Genomic DNA, 5,408 nt, shown 5'->3' with positions numbered 1-5,408 from the left:
TGGGAACCACGGTGGTGCAAAACTTTTTTTCATGTGTGTATACAATCGTGCGATAAATCTACGGCGCTCTGTTCTGTTCGTTTTGCTCGATCTTGCCATTATCTGGTCATTTCGTTCGCTTGCTATCGCTCTGATGTGAGTAATAGCGAATTGCTGGACTGAGCTCAGGTTTCTTATACGGTAAATTTTTTATTTTGATACAGAGACTTAGCAGTAAATGCGGTTACATGTCATTTATATAAATTTGCCACATTCTCGAGTTCTTAGCACTTTCAGCACTCGCTGCTGCGGAAACGAACGTAACATCACTGTTTTCTTTATTGTCCGTCATTACGCGGAATCTTTTATTTTCAGCAATTTTTCATGCATGAAATAGCTCAACCTAAAGAGCACAGACCATTATATTATCATTCCACATGAATTCTGAGATCTGAATATCACAAATCTTTTTCTAGAAGAGGTAGAGAACTGATGTAAGTAAAACGTACAGAACTGATAACCTTGGGTCAAGGCTTAAGGTACAGATTAGATTAGATTAGATTTACTTTCATTCCAATTGACCCGTAGTGAGGAGGTCCTACAGGATGTAGAACATGTCAGAAAAACAAAAAAAAAACATATACAACTGAAACAAATAAGCTAATGTACCTTCCACAGGTCCCAAGTGGAATGATTGTCATTTTTTTAATGAACACTGTATGAATGAATCATTTTACAAACACTCATTTACTAAGATCGCATTAATGCAGTGAATTTAAAATTAAAAAGTGTTTTTATTTATTTATAAGGTAATAAACGTATAATGGAACTGCTGCAATAGTTATTTAAAATGGACACATTACTGCACTGAAATGGTACAGAAGTTAGATTGTACTTACACACACACACACACATATATATATATATATATATATATATATATATATATATATATATATACTCGATGATCATATTACTGCACTGAAATGGGGCAGAAGTTAGATTGTACTTACACACACACACACATACACACACACTCACACACACAAATCAGTTGGTTCTACTGAGAAATTCATCAATGGAGTAGTAGGAGCTGGCTGCTTGCAAGTCATTGCAAATGTGTGTTCCTCAAAAATGCACACCTTTTTGCACAAGAGTAACTGACTTTAAATCCCTGTGATGATTATTCTTATTTCTAGTATTGGTTGCATTAATTGAGCTGTAGGTTTGAAAAAGTGATATATTTTTAATGACAAATTTCATTAAGGAATAAATATATTGGGAAGTAGTAGTTAGTATCCTCAATTCCCTAAACAGGCTCCTGCAATATGTTATAGAGTTCACACCACATATAACTCTTATTGCACATTTTGGTGTCCGGGAAACTTTAGCTTGGTTTGATGAATTACCCCAAAAAATAGTCCCATATGACATTATGGAATGAAAGTAAACATAGTATGCCAGCTTTTTCATTTTTATATCCCTATATGTCTCACACAATTCGAATTGCAAATATAGATTTGTTAAGGCGCTTCAGTAGTTCTGTGGTGTGCTCCTCCCAGTTGAATTTGTTATCAAACTGTAATCTCAAGAATTTAACACTGTCCACTTCTTCTATCTGCTTGTCTTGTGATAGGCATATACTCGTGGGACAGCCCTTACCAGTTGTGAACTGCATGTAGTGTGTTTTTTCAAAGTTTAGTGACAAAGAATTGGCTAGGAACCAGTGATTAATATCCACAAATAGTTTATTAGATCTTTTTAAGACTTCATTTGATTTGCTATTTATTGCAATGTTTGTATCATGGACAAACAATACAAACTTGGCATCTGGTAACGTTGCTGATGAAAGGTCATTGATACACACAAGAAAAAGTAAGGGCCCAAGATGAACCCTTGTGGGACCCCACATCTAATTACTTCCCATTTGGATGATGCCTGATAGCTTAATAAATGTCTCTTTCCTAATAAAACCCTTTGTTTTCTGGCAGAGGTACAAGATTTCAATCATTTTGCAGCATGTCATGTTACACCATAATATTCTAATTTACTTAAAAGGATACTACGATATACACAGCCAAATGCCTTTGACAGATCACAAAATATACGAATTACCTGCAATTTTTTGTCTAATGAATTAAGTACATTTTCACTATAAGTGTAGATAGCCTTCTCAATATCAGAACCCTTTAGCAATCTGAAATGCGACTTTGATAGTATGTTATTTGTGATAAGATGGTTATAAAGCCTATTGTACATTACCTTTTGTAAAAATTTTGAGAATGCTGGGATAAGTGAAATTGAACGGAAGTTTGATGCTATCTCTTTATCTCCCTTCTTAAACAGTGGCTTAACTTCAGCATATTTCAATCATTCAGTAAATATTCCACTGATAAACGACTGGTTACACAAATAGCTTAATACTAACTCTCAGTTTATGCTGGCGTAAAAATGACAGGTATTGAGTCTTATCAACATTACTGATTTATGAAGGATATTTTGAAGTGTTGAAACTGTGTTTCTGTGATGTCTAATTCATACTTATGCGCAAATCGGTACAGAAGCTTAACGTAGCGAGATTGCTTTTCCTGCATAGACAGCCCGCAGCTTATGATCTAGTGGCTACCGTTGCTGCCACTATATCACAGGGCCCCGGGTTCGGTTCTCGGCCAGGTCGGAGATTTTCTCTGCCCGGAGACTGAGTGTTTGTGTTGTCTTCATCATTTCACAATCATCATCATTCGTGACAGTGGCTAGTTTGATTGTGTTAAAAATTAGACAGTGTAAAATTTGGGAGTTTGTATGGGCACTGATGATTGCGCAATTGAGCGCCCAACAAACCAAACATCATCATCATACTGCATAGACCAATTAAATTATTTTCACTTGTACCGGAAAATGTTATGGACTTAAACTGCAATTGCCATCAGTATATAAAGTACTGAGCACAACAGTGGATAGATATTATTTCCACAGCTTACGTGAAATGCAAAATTGTACTAACCAGAACCCATTAAATTAGTTTCATGTTTATAGACGAAGTATTAAACTTTGTGACCTTAAAGAGTGTATAACCTTTAAACATATATGTAAGGTACAGCACTTGCAAATCCATCTTGTGTCCGTAACACTAATAATTTCTCCTTCTAAAAGACAGTTGCTAACTAATAAAAAAAATTAATAATATTTTCCACTAACACACTACATCCTTATAGCTAGAAACGAAAATAGGCAATTCAGATAAATAACTCTCGCAAAAAAATCATCGTTGTCTTTCACTGTAAACAGGCGACTATGATGCGTTTCAAAAATGCTTTCAAGACTGTGTACCACAGCCACGAAAAATTATTTGGTGTACAGGGTTGATGTTCAGATTCATATTTTCAGTTCCTCAGTTTTCGCACTGCGAATTTTACTGTGTTTACTTTTTCTTTTCCAACCCATATTCCTTTTCTGAAGCATCACCCAGTTGTTAGAAAATAATTGTACTTTATTCCTCAGTTATGTTTCACCTTTCTCACAGTAACAAATAAAGTGAAAACATTTCGCAACCGAGAGACCATCGGCATAACGTTCCCAGCTCATGGCACTGACCAAGTTGACACCAGTAATCACGGCGAGGGTTTCTCTAAATTTACTTGGTAAACGCATGGAGTGCGCCTCTGAAACTAACGCCGTCAATTTCCTTTCCTCGTCTCCAGTGACATGGTCTTCAGTAGGACGGTAAACCTTATTGTTTCCTCCCTTGCTTCCCCTGCATTACTGGAGGGTAACTGCCTTTGTGCCAACGCCTTGCTTAGTGTTAATTTCTGGTGCTAATGTTGTAGATCCTCGACTTACCCATTATTACCAATGGCGCACATAAACCCTTGTGTTAATTCTCCCAAAGGCGTTAATGATACTTTGGCTTGTGCATTTCCTTTTGGCCAGCTATAAATAAGACAATACCTATTTTCTATAAAATTTAGGCTTATCACACGCACGTTAAATGTACATCATGAAATATTTGACATCCACTGCTAGATAAGGCACAACTCTAGCCATTTAATTCATTTTGATTTTTAGCTCTATGCATCCATGTAGCTCCTTTATGTTTTTTTTAAGTTGGTACAGGTCTTATCTTTTCTACTGGAATCCAGAAAGAACTTCGTTGATACATCTATCACTCCATTTTCCTCTTTAAAGTACTTACCGCTGCACTTTAACTATAAATAAATCTTCGTTTCAAGTTTGTTTCTTGATACATCTGTATGTTTTTGTGCCTCTCCCAGTAATTCCCAGTATATATCATTTATGAGTGATTCCGGTTTTAAAAGTCGTGTCACAACAATTTTTTAAACGAAATAAGCGCACATTAGCACATCCCAACTTACGTTCGAAAACACTGTTTAGTATACTAAGGATAGTCTAAGAGGCTTACCCTTTTGTTTATTTCTTTTACTGTTAATCCACTTATGACTTCTGTGTTCAGGCGTTTTAGTCTTATTATAGCTGATTTAGAGATCTTCATTCAGAATTGTTCTACCACTTGAGTTTAGCTTGCACTACAGGCAATCAGAATAATAGAATTTTGTTTATGTGGTATCCTCTTTCCAGATTCTTCTTTCAGTGTCTCACTAGCCTAGCTATGTCTATTTGCAGCTGTAGCACTGACGTAGAATTTCTAGAGTGTATAAACAAAGTCTCATTCAATGCTTAATTCCATAGAGCTGTTAATACAGATCATTCTGAAGCCGAGTCAAATGATTTCTTTATGTATGCCAGCAAAACATTAAGAAACGGTTTCTTACTCATTGTTCAGTTCAGTATATTTTTCAAACACACATTGTCCACACAGATTATCAGCTTCCAAAACGAATTTGTATTTTTTCCTGACTAAAATTTTGTTGTTTTCTACTCTGCGATTAATGATAACTTTAGTGAATTTCTAGCACATTACGGAGTGGAGACTGATAAATCTAAAGTTCTCTATTTTTCTTCTATCTCCTTATTTAGCAATTCGAATAATTTCACAGTTCCAGAACGAGATTTTCACTCTGCAGCGGAGTGTGCGCTGATATGAAACCTCCTGGCAGATTAAAACTGTATACCGGACCGAGACTCGAACTCGGGACCTTTGCCTTTCACGGGCAAGTGCTCTACCGACTGAGCTATCCAAGCACATGCCCCGTCCTCACAGCTTTACTCCTGCCAGTACCTCGTCTCCTACCTTCCAAACTTTACAGAAGCTCTCCTGCGAAGCTGGCAGAACTAGCACTCCTGAAAGAAAGGATATTGCGGAGACGTGGCTTAGCCACAGCCTGGGGATGTTTCCAGAATGAGATTTTCACTCTGCAGCGGCGTGTGCGCTGATATGAAACTTCCTGGCAAAGGCAAAGGTCCCGAGTCCGAGTCTCGGTCTGGCACACAGTTTTAATCTGCCAGGAGGT

The 5,408-nt window shown here is 36.9% G+C and overlaps 1 non-coding gene across 1 annotated transcript; it reads right to left on the bottom strand.

Annotated features, from left to right (window-relative positions):
• Positions 1-5,065: 5,065 nt before the first annotated feature.
• Positions 5,066-5,140, bottom strand: Trnas-uga (transfer RNA serine (anticodon UGA)). Its single transcript has one exon. It is a non-coding gene; the product is annotated as a tRNA-Ser (tRNA).
• Between the last annotated feature and the right edge of the window lie 268 nt (positions 5,141-5,408).

The sequence above is a fragment of the Schistocerca nitens genome, chromosome 9, assembly GCF_023898315.1.
Source record: "Schistocerca nitens isolate TAMUIC-IGC-003100 chromosome 9, iqSchNite1.1, whole genome shotgun sequence".
Lineage (NCBI taxonomy): Eukaryota > Metazoa > Arthropoda > Insecta > Orthoptera > Acrididae > Schistocerca > Schistocerca nitens.
Note: the sequence above shows the minus strand (reverse complement) of the source record. Positions and strands in the feature narration are given on the sequence as shown.